The sequence below is a fragment of the Schistocerca gregaria genome, chromosome 2 (genome assembly GCF_023897955.1).
Source record: "Schistocerca gregaria isolate iqSchGreg1 chromosome 2, iqSchGreg1.2, whole genome shotgun sequence".
Taxonomy (NCBI): Eukaryota; Metazoa; Arthropoda; class Insecta; order Orthoptera; family Acrididae; genus Schistocerca; species Schistocerca gregaria.
In genome coordinates, this window is record NC_064921.1 from 575991211 (window position 1) to 576017612 (window position 26402).

Here is a 26402-nt window from a genome sequence, read left to right on the forward strand (position 1 = left end):
GGATGTTAGGTATTGAAGTACAATATTTTATTAAAATCTTTCTGTATAATTTCTGAGGACAATCTAAACCCAAAAACATCATACAGGTATCCAGAATGAGATTTTCACTCTGCAGCGGAGTGTGCGCTGATATGAAACTTCCTGGCAGATTAAAACCGTGTGTCGGGCCGAGTCTCGGACCTTTTGCCTCTCGCGGACAAGTGCTCTACCAACTAAGGTACCCAAGCACGACTCACGCCCCGTTCTCACAGCTTTAATTCCGCCAGTACCTTGTCTCCTACCTTCCACACTTTACAGAAGCTCTCCTGCGAACCCTGCAGAAGTAGCACTCCTGAAAGAAAGAATATTGCGGAGACATGGCTTAACCACAGCCTGGGGGATGTTTCCAGAATGAGATTTTCACTATGCAGTGGAGTGTGCGCTGATATGAAACTCGTCTCCTACCTTCGCAGGAGAGTTCTGGTGGTGGTGTGGTGTTAGCGGTTAGCGGTTAGCAGTTTAACGACTAATTTGTAAAACATAAAATATTCTTGAAAACGGAACAATACCAACTAAGTGGCACTCAATGTGCAGCTCAATAGCATTCATGAAAATAGTCATTCATAGTCGCATTCCACTGTTGTCTTGGCAGCTCCTCAGACATGTACATAACAAACTGGCTCAGCATCAATACGTGCGACAAAATATCGTAAAATGCATATCACATAACACTCCTACTTCTCTGTTCCTGTAATTGTGTCGCAATTGCAAGATGCCAAAAGAAAGGAAAAGGGAATTCCAGTATTCACTGAAAACAGCAATCTACGCTAGCACCACACACACACAAAGGTACGAAATACTAGAGGAGTCACTGCTCGTAAATATTTTACACTTTTGTTATTTGCGAGTAGCGCTCAGTCTTCTTCGGTTAGTACAAGATGCACAAACGCATCGTGCCGATCTCCACATCGTTTTCTTCCATTTCTTCTTCTGTTTCCCCTACCACTGGATAATATTGACATCGTCTTTAGCGTATAGTTGGGGACATGCGTCCTTGCCTCTACCTGTCCTGCTTTGTGCAAGTCTGGCCTCTCGCTCTTCAGTCATTCCTGACCGTAAGTAGACGAGCTGTAATCATTTCGTGCTTATTTCCCATGGTAACTGCCCGTTCCCTTGTTTCCTTAACTTGCGTTATCTTTCTTTTCTCTCCTTTTCTTCCCTCTTCCGTTTTGCACGAATCTTCGTCGCCCCTGCTTTATACTTGCAATTGTTGTGCTATTCATCTCACTACTAACTCAGCATACGACGTGAATTTCTTCATATGTTACTTCAAAATACGGACTCCTTCCTACATCCATTTCCAAAAATCCAGAGTAAGTTTCGCTATATCTGTGGAAATACGGGCGGTCCTTAAAAATTTAAACTCTCATGTTTTGTGCTTCTTCACCAGTTATTTTTCCGACAACATCTTCTCAGCCTCAGCGCATGACAAGCTATCTTCTTGCTTCAGAGGGGTTTCTTACCACGATCTAGCAAACTATGGCAGCCCCATTTGAAGGAAAATGGATGCTCTCAGGAGAAGATTTATCGAACTGTAGTTGATAGACAACACCAGGAGATGCTTGAAGAGGAGTGGAGACGTGTGGTCTTTGTTTCTTATACGGGGGCCATATCATATAAGAGTGGAAGAATTCTAAAGAGTTTAACATTAAAAGTACTTGCCATTGACTTTCTAAGATTAGCTGATTTCAGGACAGGTACGAGGAAAATCGTCGGCACAAGACTCCACAACAGCATGAAAAACTGGCGGAAACCGAACACTGCTTAAGCGAGAGACTCGGGATGAAATTTGTTGAGACTGGTAGTTGTCAGTGCCCCATGTTTTTGGAACAGTGTTTACAAAGACGTAATTGAAATAATGTTGGCAGACAATTTTATTAATAGAGATAATGGTTTTTCTCTTAACAGGACATGGGATGCTATACTACCACGCATCAAAACACAACGCTATTCAGTGTGACCAGCCCGAGTGTTTGAAAATAGTCTTTGAGAGCCATATATGGTTTCCGCAGGTGTTCTACTAAGGCCGGCGCCACCAGTCTAATTGCGGACAGCAGCATGTACGTTTCGGAGTTCTATACAGGGCGGCGATTTGCAGCCTTGGCGTCAGTTTTCAGCGGCACGCAGCAGTATAAACGTTCTCCTGAAGATGGCCAACAGATGCATGGCCGAAATACCGAATCTTGTTGGTTTTAACATCCGTCAACAAACCCGAGGACACTGTACACTTCCTTTTGAACAGTTACCAGGCCGTTAACTGCTTCCACTTTCTGCGGCTCTATAGAGCTCTCTACAACCACCAGACAAGCCTAGGCAAAACGGCTGCACGGAAAACTGGCAGAAATCGTGAAATTAGTGGTTGTGTGATTTACTGTGTAAATATTCAAACTATCATCATTGAAATTAAAACGAATGGGTTAATATTTACAGTGAAACGGGAATTTCACCGTCAAATGCAGAGTAAACAGCACGTGGGCAGAAAATTTGTATGGGGGCGAGAAGCTGTTTGCTGACGTGCTGGATGTAACACGGAGAGTCTACGTGGAATATCTAAAGGCTCTTGTATTAGTACGCCTTTAACAGAGATTCGGAAGAGCTTAGGCTAAATAAGGCGAATGACAACCGCTTAAGAATTTCTAAAATAATTGAGGGAAATAGCAGCTAAACGCTGATATGAAATTTCCTGGCAGATCGAAACTGTGTGCTGGACCGAGACTCGAACTCGGGACCTTTGCTTTTCGCGGGCAAGTGCTTTACAAACTGAGCCACCCAAGCACGACTCACGCCCCGTCCTCACTGCTTTACTTTTGCCATTACATCGTCTCCTACCTTCCAAACTTCACAGAAGCTCTTCCTGCTGTCATTTTTGTCTTTAATGTCACACAAGTGTTTTATAAAGTTTGGGAGGCCTGAGTATAACATGCTGATGATGTGGCTCCCAATGAATACTAACCCCTTTCATCTCTAGCTGTTGGTGGATAGCTTCCTAAACGTAATCAACACTTTTATACTAATAATATAACGCTAGTTTCACACTATACGGAAAGGATGGGAAAGATACATCTTTCTAAATGCATACGATATGTTTGTGAGTAATTCATTTGGAAAAAGTGGACAAATATTAACTGCACAAGGTCTTACTAACTTACAATTGAAGGCAATAACAACGACCTACAAAAGTATTTTCATGAAATATGGGTTTCACTATCTATAAACCCTTTTCTGAGAACACTGATGTTTTCAATATCTTCGGATTTATCATTTGTGTCGATTCACAGTATGAAGTACTAAATAGTTCACTTAGTTAAAATATTTATACAAGAACATGTAGCATCGTGCAGTCTGTTGCGAACACTAACGTGGGTCACAAATCATTTCAATTTTGAGAAGAGACTGAAATACAGATAAAAGAGAGAATGGTGATTGTTGTTAATCTTTATTGTAACTGTTAGTTGGAGTTTCAGTTGTACTGGAACTGACTGGCTGTCTCTGAATTGCAAGAGATGATGACGTCTAAAACTTTGCAATCGTTATTAGGAAATAAATGAATAATAGGAGATTTGCACGTCCCAAGACAATCTCTCATCACATTTTATAAAGCTTTTACATGTGGTATTGAGAGTGTGGAAAAGCTATAAAAATGGCAAATAAAACACAGATGAGTGTGTAAGTTCATTAAGTTCTCTGCCCTTAGGAGAAGAAAGCAACATGGTGACATAATACAGTACAAAGACTGGGTGATACTTTCTGCATGAAAACTTAATACATTCTAGTATTGAAAAACAGAATTTTTTTAAACATCTTGTAGATATAAACTAATGCAAACTCATAGTACTAATGACTAAGAGTTTCATATTTTAGTCATTGTTGTGAAACTATTTCCATAATGTGTTGTTTGGGTACCAATAAATCCGTTTATTGTTAATGCCGGTATGCAGTATGATTGTCACCCGCATACAATTTCTTCACGTAACTGTATGTAGACAATTTATGAATAATTTTCCAATATAGGAAATAGATATTCATATGCTCTATGACTTCGTCAGTAACACGTTTCATATTGAAATTGGAAATTAAACATTAAGATTCAGCATGCAGTAGCAATAAACATGAATTCCATTTTAACTAAATAAAATCAGCTACTGATGTCGAAATTTTGAAGTCTCTATACCGTAGCCTTGTTTGTGTCTTATTGTTGCTGTTATAATTACCTACTACAAGTACTAGATTGTACTGTCTGATGTGAGGCCAGTTGTAGTCTTGGTTCTTTTTATCCAAACGCCAAGGGAGTTAGTAGTGGTAGAGAGATACATAGTTGGTAATAAAGAGGGATGGTGTTACTACTTCTGCTATTGTGTATTCTCCCAATACCCTTGATTGGAACAGGAGCGTTGTACTGTTACTGATTTATTTTTATAATAATATAGTCCAGTGATCAAACCAAAAATTATAGACCGGTGTACACTCGCTTGTGCTCCCAAACTGCGAGATAAAAATAACTAAAGAGTTACAGTTATACGATACAATAAAAATAATCTATGAATACTAATCTGGTTTGTATAGAAATTTTTGGCATAATAATACTGGTGCTGATACTACAGGTTTCGTAAAATGGTTCTAATACAGTTGTTTTAGGCAACTCAACTCATTTTTTAGTGATCGCTGGTATGTATGAAGAGCGCACTTTTTTTGTAATGAGTAATGAGTTAATTGACTGATTCAAAGTCTCACCCAAAACACGACAGCCCAAATTATTTTTTGGATATATTCCAATCCTTGTTTTCTCCCTCGGTTTTTACCCTCTACAGCTCCTTTTATTACCACGAAAGCTATACCTTTGTGACTTAATACATGTCCTATCATTATGTTTATTCTTATTGCCAGTACACATCTCTTTCCTCGCCCGTTCGGCCCAGTACCTCCTCATTACCCGCCAATTCACCTAATTTTCAATATTCTTCTAGAGCGCCGTATCTCAAACGCTTATCGCGTTTAAATTTGTGGACGTACTTTGGTACATCTGTTTAGTCCTCACGTTGTTCTACGAGGACCAGACGGCGTTGGTAATATGGTCTGCAGATAACAGGGAAGCTGCGCTCGCGCCTGCCAGAAAAAGGAGGCGACAGTTTTGCTAACGGGGTAATCTCCCGCAGAATGCCCTGGAGTCAACGGAGCGTTCTGCCAGCACTCTCAGTGCGATATTGTGTTTCTGGAGAGTTCGTTAGCGTTTGTAAGGAAAATGAATGAATGGTACTTTATCTCTTTAGCCGGTCGTAATAGTAGCGCCTTCTATAATCTTTTTATTTACTACACAAAAATGTAAGATCACCCTCTACGAAGCGCTAATGCCCTGCTGTGGAACATTCTTAAAGACATTATCGGCGCATTTTTTGGCGGTTTTACTTTCCGCTCTTTTAATTTCATTTATGAGATACACGTGGAATTACTGTTTCCAGGTGGTGATGTCTGAGCTACTTTCCTTGCATCTGAGAGAAATTAAAGCAACCGATGTCTTGCTGAAAAGGTAAGGCCTTCCTCAGTAATAAACACAAGAATCTTTCTGTTATTAATTCTCGCCAAACGTAGCGCACTACAATTATAATACTCTGTCAGAAAGTGCTATATCTCGCTACATTAATAATTATGTTTCAAAATAGAGTAAATAAACGTCTTCGTTTGCTTATTTTTTACAAAGACAAAGACAACGTCAACTATCAAATTCCTTTCGACAGGTGAAACGTAAAGGAGAAGGTAGCAGATACGTAGGTAACAACATAACCATAAAACTATGATAGAATCAAAGGTTGAGAGCCGTATTGTAAGAAACATTGTAGTATTACAACATTTCAGACAAAAGTGAATATTATTCCCACTATTATTCTAACTATATTCTAAAGAAATCTGCGTAAGGGTCATAAATGCTGGCGATAACTAAATCACGCTATTGAGGTTATCATATGATGTAATAATAATAAAGTGTGCTGAACTGTGACTGAGGTCTGCAGGGGTGCTTCACCACTCTTATTCACATTTGTTCTCGTACCTGCCTTCTACTTTTCAAACATTCTAGTGCACTGTGCTTTATCGGAGACAGAATTCGAATTTGACTCTCGGTTGGGAACAGAGTATCGATGTGGCAGATATTTTCAATAGATAGCAGAGTAAAAGTTATATTTTTTTACCGATAGTAAGAACGTTTCATTTCTTCTAAGAGTAATATAACCTTTGAAAGGTTTGAGTAAAATCTTCTAAGAAAAATGATTTGTGCGTATCAGGAAGACTAACGTAGAACGAGTCAATAGTAATTGGTAGACAGAGTAGTCATATCAGGTCCTTGAAAATTAAATGTGACGTTACTCACAAAATAAGTGAGGCATCACGATATAAGAAGTTCGAACATCCAATATGAATCAGTGACCTCGTTCACATACATGTCATGTGTTGTCTCGACTGTATTAACTGGACTGGTGTCTTCCAAAACAAAAAGTGCAGCTTTCTCGGAAATTATCGTTAATTGAAGCGTAGCAGGGTACCGAGGATGGAGATGAGTTTCATTGTCGTCGTGTATACGGCAACGGGTTAACCTCAAATACCGTATTTTATTATGCTTGTTACTCTTGTACAAGGAATTGGAACTAGGGGAATACGAAGAACAATGTTAGCAAATTTGAAATTAAATCATTTTCTCCGGAATGAGAAATGTAAGTAAATATTTCTGAAGTATCATGTGCTTTACAGGTTAATATTTATTGTAATGGCCAGCAGATGCTAGCGGGGAAGACAATTTTTTTCAGACAAAAGAGTAAATTGCAGATGTAATGAACTAACGTTATAGGGCATAGGTTTCATTATGAAGCTCGTGCCCATCATTCAGTAACGCGATCCTGCCGCAAACGTTTGTCCCTCGAAGCTACGGGAAGCACACACGACTCGTGCCACTGAGCAGTCCCCGACGGAAACTTCGGCCATAACCATCTCCTGTGACCATTACCATTACTGGGAGGTGTGGAGCATTTCGTTACCCTTTGATGATTCATTTCCCTTTCATTACCTCTTAAAAGTATGGCGTGGCTTGAGCAATAGAGACGTACATGATTCAATTCCTGGTCTGACTTAACTTATGTATTTACAATGAGAACAGGGAAAAAATTGCATCGTGGACGTATGTCTCAAAACAAATTTAATCCCAAAGATATTACAAATGGAAACGTTTGTGTGTGAGTATGTTTGTTACTCCTCCAGTTTGAAGGGTTGGAGAGTTTTGGAAGAAATTTGGTGTGGAATTAGCTTAACCCTGAATTACCATCTTGGTTACTTTTAAATGTGTGTAGCGTAAGATATTTATCCATTTGAAGAATACAAAGCGAAATGCGGAACGATAGTTACTTAGAAATAGATATTTTCTCGTCGACTTTTGAACAGTTTCGTATGTGTCAAAACGCTTTTGTTGTTTAATATGTCCTACACGACACGATTCAATGAAATGAATAAAAAGCTTATACAACTCTAAAAATGTTTGATCCATACTTCCATAGAAACCCGTTGCATTTCAGTCGCTGTGTGTCATGCGTATCTTTAAGCTTCAGAGATGCTTGAACACTCACAATGACGGTGGCAAATGCTGTAAAACACAGTGACGTCCTGCCTTCACATGTAGAACGTCGTAGGGTTTTAGTGAGGCGGGAACTGATTATGATATGCGAGCGTATCCGCTAGTAACTACCACACACGTGACGGCAGCTAACGTTGTGCGAATATTATAAAAGTTGCTCTGCATCGAACTACATATTCCTTATTCTCTTTCTTCGTCGTGTTAGTATGTTTTTTACTCCTTCGCACCGAAGCGGCTGGATGGATTTGGATGAACTTTTCAATGGAGGTAGCGTACATCTTGAATTAAGACAGCCTACGTTTTACTTAAAAAAAAAAAAAAAAACTGTTCGCCGTGGATCGTCAACGTAACTGCCGTTCCCGTGTCCAAAAAGTCATCCACGAAAGTTAATTATCAAATGAATGCATTACTTTAACTTGAGATTAATTTTTTCCTTAAGTTAACGAGAGAATTTTGGGCAACATGTATTGTGTGAGATTTGTCGCATTGTCTGAACATTTTTTTGGATGTCGCGGGGTTTTCTGAGCGGCAAGTGGCTCGTATCCCAATTTCTCCATCAGATAACTAGCGTTACGCGTCAAAAGCGAGTTTTGGAATTAACATTTCTTTATAAATAACTGTTTAACGGTGGATAACACCGCGGGGTGCAGTTAGGTTAACATAATACGGTAATCATTGTTAAAGTTATTAAGTGCCTTAAATGATCAAACCTGTTACTGAGCTCCCTCTTTCTTGAATACAAAAGCGGTATCTAACATAATGAAACAAGATCACAAAAAAATGTAAGTGGAACGACGGAACAACGGATGGAAGTTTAGAATTTAACGTCCCATTAATGACAAGGACATAAGACGAATCTGTCACTGTTATTTTGAAAGCCCACTGTCCTGATATGTCGGAAAACCACTTACACAATAGAACTGAATGGCCAGACGGGCACTCCACCGTCCATAGTCTTACCTCTGAGACATTTCGCTCGAAATTATTCAAGGATGAACTGACAGAGAGTTATAACCTAAGAAGCTCTATGTAAGAATGTCTAGGACGAATGAGACAGTTTCAACTCCACTACATTGACATAAGTAGACCATCAAAGGAGCCACATGTTGGGCAGCACTGTACACACATTTTTTATATAAGTTCGCACGTATCAGTTAATTACGCTTTTATAATACTGCAGCCAGCCGATCGTTTCGAGATCAAAATTTTATTGTCATTTAAAATGGTTCTATTTATATTCCGTGCATAGAATGTTACAATGTATCCTAGTATGAGGCTAGTATGAAAGTGTGTTACAAGGACACGTTAAGCATTTAGCTACATAATCCCCCTGCGTCTTCATAATAATATCTCTGATAACGCAAAAATCATGAGACTCACACAGTGGTGCCGCTTTGTTACGATATCTGCCACTGTTTTGACGTATATTAACGTCACTTGATGAACAGAAATGACGAATTATATGTACTGTATACAGTGCGTTAATGGTTATTCACTGTGCACTGTATCAGTCATATTTTGTATCTTCGATACGTACTCGTATCCTGTAATACGACAATCGGTGTATAAGAACAGAAATAAGTTTTCCCACTACTGCATGTCACAGACAGGTCAGGTACATTGTAAGGCGTCAGTAATGTTTTCAAATACGTAGTGACTTCTTGTTGATATGCCCTGCACTCTATGGTATGTACACTCTATTAATTTTCATTTCAACATGCACTTGAAGATGTCTATAGGCCCGAAATCGTGACTGTGTAAAATAAATAAACAATTCATACGCAAATGGCGGAAATCTCTTTCCAAAACGTCTGCCTGACTGTGGCAACTCACGAAAGAAACATCGTTAATAATTGTTATCCTCGATAGCCAGCTGAGTGACACTTTGGATTCACATACTATAAAATCATTGTTCTCACGAAATTCACAACAACCCATGTTTATCTTTGTAGAAGATGACGGCCTAAAAGCCGAAAAGGGATTAGTTAAATAATAAATATTGCAAACGATTTCATCATTTTAACAAATAAAAAAATCACATCAACACGTTAAAAATCCTGACAAAAATTTATATTAGAGGTACGTTAGCGTCATTGAAAATACCTACGTGTGGAAAAATCGAATTTTACGAACTTAGGCGTAGTTTGGATGAATAAATTCTTCAGTTATCTGTTTTTCATAAACTGAGAAAAAACGCAAATCTCATAAACTAAAAGTGAAATTCTCTTTATGTGGTCTTTGACGGGTATGAGTCAAAGTTGCATAAGAAACTACTGCAGTTCAAAAAATAAATCGATATTTTAGCAATGCTGACGCAATGTAAATCTGTACGGCTACTCCTATTGCCGGTACTAACGGAATATACACGTAGTTTAACGTGTAAATAAATAAAATTACGTTTTGTGTTTATTATATTCTCTGATTCACATTTCTACATTATTTAGTCCAACTCGTCTTGTCCTGTCATCCTCAGTTGTTTGTGAATATATATGTTTTAATGCTTTCATAAAATTTGTACAACATTTTACTTTACATATTAGTTACTGTACCTTCAATTTACAAAGAGTTATGGCACTTTTACTTGAAAGGTTTGAAGATGCTGCTCTACATGTGTGATTGTTTTTGTTTTAAATCTGTTCTGATGCTTCCAGTCCATCTAAATATCAATAGCACAGAGCTGAAAACATGAAAAACCGTATTCTTTATATTCAGTTTCGATTATTGTTCCTAATATCTGATAGTCGTTACCTAGTGTCGAATTAGTGTTTTTGATTTCTATGATCTCCGTGTTTGTGTGTGTGTGTGTGTGTGTGTGTGTGTGAGTGTGTGTGTGTGTGTGTGTGTGTGAGAGAGAGAGAGAGAGAGAGAGAGAGAGAGAGAGAGAGAGAGCGAGCGTTGATATACGTTTATGTTCAACTATAAGTTTACATGTATATCAGTAAATATTATTAGTATTATTATTATTACTATTTTCACGATATTGTTTATTTTAGCAGGTTCAGCAGAGATCCATTATTGATATGTGTCTGGTCATCATATGATCGTTTTCTACAATATTTATCTGGTTGTGATATTTTTCCTGCATTAGGATAAGGCATTTGCTGTGGTTATTTGTTCTGAAGTTACACTTGTTCTATATTGGTGGAATTATTTTTGTGGTGTCCTACGTTTCCTTCTATTAACGTGTTTTTATGGAATAATCAGTCAGTACTTGGAGAAATACAGACATATTAAACACCGAAATGGATAGCATCGATTTTCGAAAATAATCTTTATTTCATTTTTTGTTGTGAATCCGATTGTGAGTTTCGGTTCTCTTGGTTGCTGTGAGTCAACAGATTGTCTGCTGACGTTCGTAAATTTCATGCATTTCTTCTCTCTTTCCCTTCTCTGCTGTAAATGCACCAATTATATTCGCGAGCTTTTCCAGCATCTTTAGCCTTAAATGTATCACTCTTTCACTTATGAACGTATGTGGTTGCAACCATTTGCTACGGGCACTTTGGATCATAATTGCAACTCCAGTTACTTTCCCGTTCAGTTCTACTTACACCCTGTATGTCATAATACAACCATTAATTTCTTTCAGATTTTACAGCTATGTCAACTCCAGTTACTTTCCCGTTCAGTTCTACTTACACCCTGTATGTCATAATACAACCATTAATTTCTTTCAGATTTTACAGCTCTGTCAGTTTTTGCAGTGCTTCATTCATTTGACTTTTGTCTTCTACAGTGCTCCGTCCTCTAACATTTCATGTGGCTATTTCCAACATTTTACCACTCCTTTTATTCTTAAACTTTCTCCTTGCTTTAGTCGTCAACAAAAGATCAGTCTGTTTTCTGCTCTTGGTAGGATCACTCTAGCCTGACAGATCTACTGAGCGGAAGTCAGACGAAGATCAGTCTACAACGTAAGGGTGGGGGGGGGGGGGGGTAGGAGAGGAGGGGCGCGGGTTGCTCTTAGGGAAGCCTACAAGCCGACCCTGCTAGAGCAAACAGCCTTGATTAAAAATTAAAAACAGGGAATGACACCCTACAAATCCTGAAGCGATGGATCCATAGCCGTAGTGAAGGCAACCATCTAAGTAGAGACAATTCCTAAAGAAAAACTCTTGTCGTGGTACACATAAAAGGTGGCAGCCCCACTAACTAGCTACCCTGGATAGGGGGTGGGTAAATTGTAAAGGAAGAATTAAAACATTACTCACGAAACTTATATACATAATGAAATTAATATGCAGTAGGCCCGTGACAAGTAGTATAAGTCAATATTATGTTCTTAAATGAACTAAATTCACGTATTTTATTATTATTCCAGTGGTTTTGTATCATATTACGTCTTAAATTTCTTCTCATTATGATTTCAAAACCTCGTCAGAAATACTGGTTTATTCCATTTAGAAAAGAGGATTTACTGGCCTGACGGAACGTGTGCAGTTCATACTGCAGAATTTTCCTCGAAGGCCTAATGTGCGAGAGCAGTAAGGCATAAAATCGCTGGACCGTATTTAGCATCCGTCTTTCAGCAGAAAACATTTACATTCATTTTTAGAAGCCAGGAAACTGCTGCAGTACTTCACCGTATGCTGTCACAGAATTTTTCGTCGTCATGAAATGAAGCACTTCAATACTTTTTCAGACAATTCGTAAAACGAATAGAGAGTTGAATATCGTTCGCTCCATATCGGACATGTGGGCGTCCGCTTGTTTACACAGACTTGAACACGGTTTTCCCTGTTATTGTTCTTTTTCAGTGAAATATTTCGTCTATTTTCACGGACATCAAGTATTAGCGATTTAATTACTAACATAAATTCATGAGCTGTTTCGATAGAGCTGGCTGTAGTACTGAAGTATAAGAACTCATATCTACGCACCGAATGATATACCAGGGGCGTTCAATACTAACACAACACTTTAACACTTTTTCAAAAAATTCGTAAAACGAATAGAGAGTTGAATATCGTACGCTCTATATCGGACATGTGGGCGTCCGCTTGTTTACACAGACTTGAACACGGTTTTCCCTGTTATTGTTCTTTTTCAGAGAAATATTTCGTCTATTTTCCTGAGGAAATTTCTGCGAAACGTCTTTCCGCCCTTGGCACACGTCACATACTAGGTGGTTTTCTAGATTTAAGTCTGCTGGCAGGTACATTTTGTAGATGGTCGTACAGAAGGGATTTCTAATGAGTAGCACAGTTTTGGAACCCCCTTACAGCTGCCACTTGATTTTGGTGCAATATTACATATTACAGGAAGACGTGGAAGTGTTGTTGATTTAGCAGTGCCAATAATTATTTTCAGTGTTTCATTTAGTTTAACATCAGGTGTGCATGTGCACTTTTTCTCCACACTCGAGCACAGAGCTCTAAAATGGAGTAAAATTATGGCAGTACAGCAGGACGAAAAGTATCTTAGTTTGCACACGTCCTGATCCAGCTAATAACACCAAATCTGGCGTTCGCTTTTTGCTATATATTCTACGTTTTTCTTAAAAGTAAGGGCCAGTTCAAAACGACCCCCAAATATTTTGGCTAAGATGATTAAAGCCTATCAAGATGGAAAGCATTTATCTCTGTTTTAGATCGATTTGGCTTCAGTCCCCAGGTTTCGAAATAATCACTCATTGGTATAAATCTTTGTGTAGGATCATTCATTTTGCTGATGTTTTTCACATCGAGTTACTAATTAAGCCCCGCGTTTGGTGCTTACTATCATCCTGATCATCTCGCACGGTGGATGCGTTTGTCGCGCTAGACTTTGAGGAGCTTTTAAAGGCAATAAATATGTCCCAAAATTGGTGTCAAAGATTACCTTTGATTTTCATATGTCCTTTTATGGGATCAATTTTGCATTGCTATCTATTTTTGGTTTCATCCAATATTCTGTAGAAATATCACATCCATATTGTTGCCACTGGTTATGCAATTACTGTGTGGGATTACTCTGAATGCTCCTGTATTGAACTGGTATTACATAGTAATTGTTGTTTTCATAATAACTACGCGACTCCTCAAATGGCTCCTTGCTGTACTATATCTAACTCTTGTAAATTATACGAGGGATATTCAGAGAGTAGGGAACGTTTTGGCATTTAAAGAAAACTAAGAACAAGAAATACATTTTATTATATACAGCTGAAAGACCGACTAACATACTACTTTACCACGTAGTCACGAAACGCCTTGAGGAGCTTATCATAGCAGTGGACAAGCTTTGAAAGACCTTCGTCGTAAAATTCTGCCGCCTGAGACTTCAGGCAGTGTCGTCATTAAAGCGCTGCGTTGCAAGCCAGTTCTTCATCTTGAGAAACAAGTGGTGCAAGATCGGGGCCGTAGGGCGGATGAGGGAAAATTTCACATTTCAATGAATTATAGGAGTTCCTTAGAGCGGTCTGTCATGTGAGATCGGGCACCGTCGTGCAGAAACAAAATTATGGAGGTCAGCTTTCCTTGGCGTCTGTTTTGAACTGCTCTTCTAAGGCTGTGCAACAATACCGGGCAGAATTTATGGTAGCTCTACGTTAGAGAAAATCAATAAGAAGCACACGTTGCCTATCCCAAATCACTGTCGCCATCATCTTCCTTCATGACAAGGTTTGTAAATATTTTCTTAGTTTTTGGGGTACTTTGTGTGTCCTCAATCCATGGACTTTAATTTTGTCTCACAATTAATGTGTTTCACCGAAGTATCGTCATCGGTTACGATTCGATCCAGTAAAGAACCACCATGTTTGTGGTGGGCCTCCAAAAATGTCAACGTTGCCCCCATTCGGTGTTCTTTATGGTGCTCTGTAAGCATTTTGGGAACCCATCGTGCACAAAATTTGTGGTAGCCTATCTTTTAAGTGACAATTTTAAACAACAAAGTCCATGAAACTTGTCGGAAAGAAAGCGAAAGCTCTGTTACTGTGAAGCGACGGTTTTCACAAATCGTTTCATCAACTTTAACGACAAGATCGTGTCACAATGCTCCGGCGTTCAAACTTCTCATCATGAACGTTGGTTCGGCCATTTTTAAACCGAATGCACCATTTATGGACGGAATATTCACTCTTTCTTTCCGTACACTTAGCGCAGTTCACGATAAATTTCTAAAGGATTTAGGTTTTTTTTCCAACAAAGACCGCACCTCAAAACTGGCGGGATTTTCGATTGCAGCGCACATTTCTAATTCGGATATCGAAAAACCCAGACGCACAGAGACGTTATTGGAACTCGGGCAGCATTTTGTCAGCAAGAGTTAGCATATTGTTTCGTGCTCGCGGTAAATTGGGTGAAAGGACGCAAGTCACGGTGCGAAAAATCACATAGAATCTCCTGTGGCCTGAACTAGGCCTTCCAAACACTGCGAAGGAAATGCCTCATTGGGTCATCGCTGCACTCTACCTTAAAAATTGTGTGAAAATTGACAAAATCTGAACTCTGTCAAATAAAATTACAGGTCTCCAATCAGTTACCGCCAAATTTATGACCTGTGCTGCCCATTAAACAGATGCAGATTTATATTCCGCTTTTTGCAATGGCCTTTCCCGAGATACCCGACTCCTGTTGTCCACAGCACACAATTCTTTCCGCAGTGCTCGCTCGAAAACTCGTCGAGACGTACCTGCATTCACTGAACACAGCATTTACAATCAGGGTGGAACCTGACTGTCATTGACAACCCGTGAAATTAGATTCTGGTTCCTGGCGATTACGATATTTTCACGACCTATGTCCCTACGCTGTCCTCCATGGCTGCGAATGGTGCATATTCCTGGGAGACATGTTGGACAATCAGGATCTATTCACCTACAAATGGGCAAAATTCACCCACATTGTGGTTGAGGGCACTTACAAACACTATCCTTTCTTATTTTTTATCTTCATGATTTTATCTGTTATTGAATCCACAACCGTACGTGTGCATGACGGAATGAAACAAATATTGACATCTGCCTCGACAGAGCATTCAATGGCGACACGTGAAAATTTTTGCCGTACCGGGACTCAAACCCGGATTTTCACCTGTGCGCGAGCTCTTCGCCTTTCCGAGCACGCTTTCCATCCTATCCCAATTCCCATTTTATCGAACACAATATAAATATTATCATCTCTCCACTCAATGCTCGCCACATAGCGCTGGATTCTCACTAGATTTCAGAAATGATCTGATAGCCGCCATGTCACATATACGTATTTTAATAGATTCTGCCCGCGTGGATCTCGAACCGCCAAGAATTTTGAAAAGTTCTGAAGTTTATTGTCAATGAGAAAAATGGATATAAAAACGAAGGTGAAGCTGTGAAAAGGGCTCAACGATAAAGAATTGACGTGTATGTAAGAACAGATATATTTGAAGTATGTAATACTGATAGACCTGGATAGGGGAACAGCCCAGTGTTGTATGAAAAGAAATTATGAAAATTAAAGAGTTCCTTTAAATGCAGCATTTGATATTTTGCCCATAGCAGCCATTGTAAACAAATTATCTGAACTAGTGATCCGCGAACAAGCTACGTAGAGTTGTCCATGTGGGAAACACTTAGTCGTCAGTTCGACGCCGGCTGTTCGACGCTTCTGTCCTTGGGACTTGTTATTGCTCATAGCGAAGAAAATGCTCATAGTGAAGAAAATGTTCATGTGAAATTAACTGAAGGATGAAATCAAGAACGAAAGAATTTAAACGAACTAAATCATAACAATTGTATCACTTCACTTATATCGGTAAGACACCACGAAAATCTCTGAAGAAATATACGAAATATGTTTTTCAGAGTGAACTCGACACACTTGTCAATGATTGAGGAACGTCCATGGATACAGGGAATTAAATATTAACACTCTTAGAGAAAAAGGTCTAAAGTACTACTTTCTATGGATGATGTCATTTCTATCCAGGTTTATTGAGTGTAATTTCATAAAACTTCTCATGTCCCAATTTTTTTTCTTCCAGTACAATGAAATAATAACTTCACGAAACTGAGTCGATCCAAATCGAAAAAAATTTGCCAGTTTATTCATTTTCTTAGACAACTTACCCTTGATCCAAAATTTTACTGTGGACCCAAAATTTCATTGAATTCTCAAACTTTCATTTTGGCAAAATTGAGACCCGGCATTCTAAACGTGCTATTGCCTTTTTTTCAAAAGTTCATTTTATTCGTTCTAAAGGAGGTACAGCTATGCGAGTATATACTACTAGAAAGGCTTCATCATATGACGAAGCCGGCCTGAGTGGCTGTGTGGTTATAGGCGCTACAGTTTGGAACCGAGCGACCGCTAAAGTCGCAGATTCGAATCCTGCATCGGGCATGGATGTGTGTGATGTTCTTAGGTTAGTTAGATTTAATTAGTTCTAAGTTCTAGGCGACTGATGACCTGAGAAGTTAAGTCGCACAGTGCTCAGAGCCAGTTGAACCATTGACGAAGGTAAGAAATTGTAACAGTGCTGATGTTTGCCCCACGGCCTTCTTCATTCTAAAAGTGCACGACAGTCGGCGGAGAACTAAATTACACCAGTTGTAAGCACGTACTTAAAGTTGCCATACTGTTGTTGTGTACTGGGAACGTTTCTGCTCTGTATAAACAAATGATACTAGTAATGACTGAAAAAATAACTTATCTGTGAATGCTCGACTTAATAATGCATAATATATTACAAATTCCGGGAAAACAATTCCAGTAAAATATGTAAAAAACAGGTAGGTATTTGATTTGTACACTGTTTGGTTTCATTCTTGTCGGAAATAGGTTTGACTCTAACATGACTATGAAGCAGTGTATGCATTTAAATATTTATTTTAGTGAAACACGTGGAATGGAAATGTACCTAGTGAAATAACAAACTGTTTTGCAATATATTGAAACTAAAGTAAGTAACCTTCCCCATTTCAGCTGAACTGCAAATGTAGGCTATCATGCAAGTCCTTATCAGATGAATTAAGAACAGATTTATTGTACGCCTTTTGTAAGCCAAGTGAAACTACGCAACGCAAAATTCTAATGGGTGTAATGAAAATACTGCCAGCCTCCAGGCGGCGCACTGTTAAATTCATCGAACCTGTGGACAACCCTCGGCAATGAGGTGTAGTGTATACGGTTCCGGATTGAAAAGGTTGTCATTACAGAGTCTGCCGCAAGATGCTTATAGACGCATTTTGTGTTTCAAAGAGGAGGATTGCGAAATTAACCAACAAACTGAAAATGGGTCGAGTATCGTATCACGGCAACACAGGTGGTGCATAGAACTGCAAATATACGAAGGACGATTTTCTACAGATGAAGCAACATATACTGTCTCTTCCAAGAGAGGGGACTTACTATAGAGGAAGGAAGTCTTCTAAAGGATACCTCAGTTGTGATCTTAAATTAGTAGTTTATACAAAGCATTTAAAGTCAAATTTCCAAAGACCAAAGTTAATAAAATCCAGTCCAGATACATAATTCTTAAATACTTTCCAAATCTATCATTTGGATGAGCAAAGTCAGATACTTGTAGGACATGTGCCTCGTTGCACCTTGAGGGAAAAGGACAGTCGCCAGGAAGCAGAAAAGCCCAGAAAGCACTAGAACTGCACTATGCGAAGGCAAAAAGTGGAATGACAAATGTGAAGAATGATGCGACGTCTTCAACTATGCCTGGAAGTGACACGTGTAGCCGGCCGGGATGACAGAGCGGTTCTAGGCTCTACAGTCTGGAACCGCGCGACCGCTGTGGCCGAAGGTTGTAATCCTGCCTCGGGCATGGATGTGTGTGTTGCCCTTAAGTTAGTTAGGTTTAAGTAGTTCTAAGTTCTAGGGGACTGATGACCTTAGTCCCATAGTGCTCAGAGCCATCTGAACCATTAACACGTGTAGTTTAGCAATCTATCGGCGATAAGTAATGTTTGTTCCAACGCTTACACACTCAGATGTGTTCTATTTACGCCTCTTATCGTGGTACAACTTCTGTGATAATTCTCATGACAACAGTGCGAGGCAATAATTCGTTTGTGGGCATCAGAGTGAAGGGTCTCGTGCAGTTAATAGCAAAGCATCACGATCGTTCCATGCCTCGAATTGCACTAAAAAACACTGCGAACGTTAGTGTTAGAAAAAGGAAACTTGGGATTTGGGGTGACAACTGCTGTGGACAAAACGAAAACCGCGTACATCTATGTTTGTACATCTTCGTAGTGGCCTGTTTGACTGTATAGTGCATAAGTATCTGGTTTAGGACTACAGTTTCCCATCTTGTGACAGAAAGTTTGCCTTAATAGAAAAAGGCAAGAAGGTACCTGATGATTTACAAAAAGTAATTCCTTTAACACGCCTTTCTTTACCATTCAAGACACTCAAAATGGAAGAAAAAACTTTTCTGACTTTCAGGCTGCTGCTGATAAAGTCATCAGCATAATAAACTATACATCACTTCTGCTGCACAAATTAAAATCACTTCACTTGAAATAGTGTACATCAAAGGACATTCACTGACAATGAACAGTGGGAAACTTAAAACACCGTAAAGAAAGGCAAAACTGTCGTCCATTCAATTTATACACGACTGTGAGTAGTGCCACATATCACACGACTGTTTTTTGAAAAAAAAGAAGGATTTGCTAGCTATGTTACCCTTCGTACCACATCACCATGAGCAGCAATCTACTGATTTGTGTAATGATATTGCAAACTTAAGATATTTGTAGCGTATTGTTTACATCTCTTGTATTTAGGTACATTTTGTCAACCACTACAGTTTGATATCGGTGTTGGAATTGGCCCATTTGGTTTGAATAAGGTAATGTGTAAGATACCTTCTTCTCTAAGGCTTTTAATTTGCTTTCCTGGATTTTAATAAATGTATTAATACAATAAAACGTGTGTGTCAATTTCGTAAGTCGTATCATACTGTTTTCTTTGTCTTGTTTATCTCAGAAGATTACTTTTGGTCATTAACACGTTCAGAATGTTAGCTTCTCAGTTGCTTTCACGATAAAGTACTTAATGATTCCTTCTATCTGCTATGGAATTCGATTTCCCCATACTGACCCAGTTAAAGGGAAAACTCTGTACGTATAGATAACTCGACTACTAGGTGGCGTATCAAAATGAAACATGTACCGGATTTTAAGTTCGATTTTCAGGAAGAGCTGTAAAAACTGCATCCAAATCGTGTATTACTTTTTGCGTGTTGCTTGTACATATGTATGGACAGACAGACAGACAAAGAAACAAAAATTCTGATTGTAACTGTTTTGGTTTCTACTTGCTGTTATAAAGACCCCCACACATTAAGTTTATTTTAAAAAAAACATCTTCTATGTACAGACATCAGCAACTTAGAATTTTATTATATGTGTCTGTATAGATTAGTGTCGTGTCTTGTTTTGAATATGTCTGCGTGGTGGATAGGGCTGTACATTAAATACGATAAAATCGGAATTTGGGTCGGATGGAAAGCGAGTTCGGATGGCTAAAGTGGTTAAGGTGACCGCTCACGGAAAATCAGGGTTCGAGTACCATATGGACACAAATTTTCAATTGCCACCACTGAATTGATTTCAATGCTCAATTGCTGCCAATGTCAGAATTTATACCATTTCTGCTATTTTGTTACATCTCCCCCCCCCCCCCAACCCCCATCGATAACCTAACCTAACCTAACCTCGTATTAAGCTAACTCAGTACAAACGACTGGCACTTACATACCACTTCAGAGCTATGACTTAAGGCATCGATGGAGGTGCACATGACCGCCTGTTAGAAGTCGAGCATCGTAAACAAAGCTACCAGTGTTCTCTTTTAAGAAAGCCTGACTACTATTTTGTCCGGTGAGCTTGTGGTATTAATCACCGTCGCTTTCACCTAGAGTATCTTTTTTGTGAAAACATGTTTTTTTTATTCAGGATTACAATGCACGATATTATTCCTCACTCTTTTGGCTACGGAACCCTGTTTTCTAACGTAGTCTACATTCAATGCGCCGGCCTTAGGCCATCTTATCCTGAGGGCCTGTATGGCCGACCTTCATTGGACCGAATAGTTGGAAGCTCTTAACGGTCTTCTGTTAGGCGGCGGGCAATCCAGAGAGAATACGCCTCCGAATACCCCAACTGGGGAAGAGTGTCACACGCTACCATCAGAGATGTCAAGTTGAGCAGCGAGGTGTTTGACTGAGACCCGTCGATCGCCTCGAATGAGAGTGTCTGTAAGTGTGCGGCCTGCCGGCACGTGGGAGATCACACAGGTTTGAGCGACCTTGTTACATGATGACAGACGCCTCGCTCAACGACTCACCATGCTTTTGTTCACTGCCGTGTCTCCTTAAATATTCTGCCAAACGCCTATGAATATCTGCCATGCTCTAGTTTTCTGCGAAATGAAACTCAATGACAGCCTTGCACTTGGTAGGCATCTCCGTTATAGACGCCATTTTGAAGGCTCCGTATAGCGACGCTATCTGTCGGAAATTTATGAAACTAAACGAGCTGACAAGGTATATTCCAAAATGTCTCACAATAAATTTCGCATTTTTTCAATCGAAATTGCCCAGAAAAGTCATGTGTACAATTACTTGATGAACACTCGTAATATTCTAATATGAAGTGAATGTTCCGTAACTACAGCCGCATGTTTTTTCCCTTGCATGCGGATAATGTTGCTTCAATCTTAGGACGTAGATGTAATCAGAGAATCCTCGTGTCGGCATAATGACATTTCTTGTGTTGTATCGACAAACCTAAATATGGTTTTTGTAGCTTATTCACATTCGTGTTGTCTAACACCTACGAACAAAGACGACACAAACTAAGCGCACACATTTCCTTCCCTGTTAGTGCGACGAGACGACGTCATAAATTAGAAGGGATTTGTATCACAGATTCACAAAAACTATCAAAAATATGTCAGCATTTGGCTCTGTAGCGGTCCGAAAAGGGAATAACACCACCACAGAAGCCCTTTTCTGTTCCGCGTAACTTTCATTTGCTTGTTAGCAGCATGTAACCATGTGGTTGGCGTTGGTGACACTAAATAATGGGGCCCCATGTTGGTTTACCGGCCGGGTTTGGAATTTTCTTCACTCGGGAATGAGTGTGTGTGTGTGTTGTTGTCATAATCATTTCATCTTCATAGACACGCAAGTTGTCGAAGTTTCGTCAGTTAAAAACAAAAAGATTTCCACCGGGCGGTCAATCTCATTAGGAGTGGTCTCCCAGTCGTACGTACATGTCAGTTTTTGTTTTGTTTTACGTACACTGAACTCTCAACAGTGAAACAAAAGAGGTACTCACCACTAATGACTCCGAAGTTTGCAGAGCTAACTTGTCAAGTGAAAGCTGTAGCACTGGCAAGGCGTTTTAAGTAGTTGGTCTTCTTAGCGACGGAGTGTACAGTAGTGGCTCTTGTTGGCGCATTTGCCGCTCCTATTATCAAATTTCCTCCAGGAATGTGTCTCAGAAGCCACCATAAATATGATGTTATGGGTTGTTTGTGTCAATCAAACCAAGAAGTATCATACAGAAACATTGCAATAAGAGTTCCAGCTGCGCGCAGAATACTCGTAAAAGCAGTGACGTGCTGCTGAGCAACGAGTGGAGCACTGCTACTGCCGGAATAAAGCTTATGATTTAGTGATCAACTCCCGATGAAGAGATCGTAACTGGCTGGAGTATGTGTTCAGCCACAACCATGTTCCTTCTTGTAACAGCGGGGACTTTTATGACGGAGTCGTAACTAGTTACAGCGCATGAACTCAGTCTCACAATGTAGGGATACATCACTGCCTGCCAGGCACTGCGCTTCACGGCACATTTATTCGTTAAGTTACGTCATTACGTAGTGTATCTGATCAGTTAAACAAAGTACGGTCGGTGGATCTGTCTCTTCAGTGAGAATGTGAATTGTTTTTAGTTCTTTTTTAAGGCACCATTTGTCTACAATATTATACTATGGAGTGATAGTATGAAGCAAAGGAGAGGGGCAGGCATATTGACAGAGAACTGCTCTACCGGGCGTCATACTGTCTTTCGAAATCAGGATCAGTATGTGTCTCTTTAAGTAACTTCTGAAGTGTCCTTACAATATAGATCCTTTTTAATCACAGACATATTTATGTAGCTACACCATCAGCTGGTGTAACAAGTTCTTTAAGCTGCAGCCACTTTAGGTATGTATGGACCATCTTCTGGCACTGGTCAAACATTCGTAATAGTAGATTGGTTTCTGATGTTATAAATGATGTCGACTTAGTATCGGCGTAAATAGGTAAACCTCAGTATTTATATTACATGTCGTTAATTCTGATACTGATACTAATACTGACACTAATGCTATGTATTTGCCTTAATTGTGATCTAGGCAAGCAAGCATCCTTGCTTGCCTAGATCACAATTAAGGCAAATACATTTAATCCACGAAAAAAGAAAATTTTGTAAGGAATGTTACACCAGTGCCTGAAGATTGTCGATATAGAACGAAACTAGTAGCAAATTAATAAAGTTTTTACTGCAGCCGACCATGTAGATATATATTTATGTCTCCAATTAAACATATAACGGCCTGAAAATTATTCTATCCTGTTAGTTGGCCCAACTGTCATAATTTTTCGATGGAGACAAAAATTTAACTTGTCATTCTCAGATTAAATTGAAGATCTGTGTGGCCTCACAGTTATCAGCTATTGTTACTTCTTCAAATTTCAGTTTATCTTATATTATACCAAATATGATATTACAGTTAGCGGGACATAAAAGAGCTAAAGATATAGGTAACTTTGTTGGTACAGCATGCAGGATTTCGTTTAGAATTTCTTATAGCTTGCAACGAATATACTGCTCATGTAATAGATCATTAAATAGTAAATTAGAAACGTTAAAAAATTGATTTATAGTATGATTAATTTCAAGCAAACAATCAAAGTCTTACATTACAAAAGTGCGCTACAAATCTAGCGGAAACAGCTGACATGTAAAAGAACATGAATTTGATTTATTTCCTTACTTCTACGTTGTCTGAATAGTTTCTGTTATCCATAACTGTCTCATACTTTAAGGTATCCACACATTGTCAATTGCTTAATGCGGACGCGGCAATTTTTTCTGCCATGTAATTTGTCTGTGTGATTTTTCTGGACCCAAACATGTCACTTCAGTTATGGTCAAAATCTTCAAACAGTCCCAAATGTGCTCTTTGTGATTTCTCGATTTTATTGTTTTTATGGTACCTCTTTGGAGGGAAGATAGTAATCCTAATCACGACTTTCCCAGGTGGATGCGAGAAATCGCTTGAAAAGCACAGCTAGAATGTTGGAACCACCAGGCAAACAGCCACAGTCTCTGTTGTCTTGGAAGATGGGTTTTTTTAGTTAACCTTTACTGCAACATGATTACACAAATAGTACAAACTATTGAATTTTAGAGGCATTTTTACCCGCTATATTCTGAAAATAATACTATAAAGTATTCTTTAGTTTTAAACATATTTACGTTGAAACTAAAAATATCACCACACTTTTTAATTAATGCCTGGAAAATTTTATGCTATACGACGTAATGGATGACATGGAGGGGACCACGGGAGTAAAGCGACAGCCATTCATCAGACAAATATTACTGCGGATGAAGGGGCAAATAGTGCAATGTTGGTACGGTGTAAATGGCTCTGAGCACTATGGGACTTAACATCTATGGTCATATGTCCCCTAGAACGTAGAACTACTTCAACCTAACTAACCTAAGGACATCACACAACACCCAGTTATCAGAAGGCAGAGAAAATTCCTGACCCCGCCGGGAGTCGAACCCGGGAACCCGGGCGTGGGAAGCGAGAACGCTACCGCTCGACCACTGAGCTGCGGACTTAGTACGGTGTACATAAGTTGATTGCAGCAACGATAGAATACACATGAATAAAATACACATAGATTATTGATTTTCGTGTAGTCCTTGCAATACGATTAATGCTTCGTTGGGAGGTAGAAATTACTCATAGCAGAAAAATTGTCATCTCCTACACGATCGTGGAGTCAGGCTGGAATGAGACCACGTATCTCGTGCTTGTTAGCTAATTATGCTATGAAAACGAACCTCTAGCACCCGTTCTAGTACTCAATGTGACTAACGTACCGTCGTCTTCATCCCCCCTTAATAGCTTTCTGATTCTCGATCAGCTGTGTATTGCTCTTGGAAGGGTTTGAATAAAAATTGAAGTTCTGTGACGTGCTCGGCGTGTACCGAACCTGTCCGGTATCAGGAAAATGTACAATACTAAAGCCTTATAAAATAAACGTGTATGTTCCTGTTTTCCTGGGGGGAAACTACTGGCTTTTGGTAATTTAGGTGCAACGAGGTGAAAAGTACACAGATCCTATCGGAGCGTCGAATTACCAACAAGTCAGTAACAAAGAAGTGTGGATCCGTAATTAAGTGCCAAATCAGCGTTACACTAGTATCGAGTGCGATATTCAATCAGTAATTGGGTGGATGTTCCGAGTTTCAGTGTGGTTTGGAGTCCACATTAGACTACAACAGCCCTCCCGCCCCTAGCTCTGCTCCCTTCTACCTGGTTTGATAAGTTAGTTGAAAGGTCGGTGGAAGGCAACAATGTATCACCGCCTACAAGACGATATTTACTAAAAATGACTGGTCTTTAGACAGGCGATCTGTATGATACCAGCTTCGCTTTACTAATAAAGAAAGTAAATGCCAGTAAATGCTTTCTATGATCCTGTGATGATTATCGTTCAATATTAATTACCAAATATCACTTACTTCCACAATCTGCTAAAAACTTGGAACACGCAAAACGCAATTCTGTGCCAGTTTCAGTACAGCCTACGTTGTTGCTTACATTAGTGACTTGGCATTTAACATCCATCTTTTTCATCTGACATTAACCTTCGTTTCACTCGTAATTTTTGATCTAATGATGGTAGTAATGGTCTATATAGCTTTATTTGCAAATCATGTATAAAGAACAGTTGTTCCCGCATTGAAGCTTCAGTACAGTGCTGAACCACTTTTATTCCATGCTCAATTAGGAATGTGCGGGGCTGTCTGGCTTTCTCTGCATCGGAAATAAAACACACGAACAAATAAAATAATACAAGTCATACAGATAGCAAGCATATACAACTTTCCTCCAGTAGCGTAACTCACTATTGTGACTACATAAATGGCATAGAGCCATAGAAATAAAAGTTGCTGGTTAACACTTGACTAAGGATTTACCATGATTAGCGAATACTGCCACATCTATATCTACCAGTCACGTCGCATGAAGGAGCAATCCATCCGTCTACAAAGATAGAAAAATGCACATCGTCGGTGTTAACATTGTACATATAGAGAGGTGGACAAAAATATGGAACCAGAAACACAACACATTACCATGACTAATACTGAGTAAGAAAACGAGTGGCATTTAGAACAACTTGCAATAGTTTTAGAACTGTTAAATACACATCATGTATCGTTTTCAAAGGAATCTTACGTCATTCTTCCAGCAAAATAATGGAAAGTTCAGGTAATGATGATGGCAGTAGATGGAGATCACACACCCTTCGTTCCAAAGCTGACCACAAAGGCTCCCAAATACAGGTGTATCTATATGTGTGCCTCTAATACCCAAATCTGGTTCTTCTATATTGTTGTCATTTCTGACTAAATGTTACTTATAGGCCTGCATAATTATTCAGTTCTCTGTCAGCATCTTTTGAAACAATTCTTACCGGACATACCAAAGGACATGTTGTTGGTCATTTAGTTATATAATTATAAACATGG

At 39.2% G+C, this 26402-nt stretch overlaps 1 protein-coding gene across 1 annotated transcript in view; it reads left to right on the forward strand.

Moving 5' to 3' along the window:
- The window catches only part of LOC126336238 (neuropeptide CCHamide-1 receptor-like), a 521028-nt gene that overhangs the window by 290753 nt on the left and 203873 nt on the right, over nucleotides 1–26402 (forward strand). Inside the window, exon 3 of the mRNA XM_049999728.1 lies at nucleotides 5496–5563. The gene's annotated coding sequence lies outside the window, so the exon portion shown is untranslated. The remainder of the gene's footprint in view (nucleotides 1–5495; nucleotides 5564–26402) is intronic.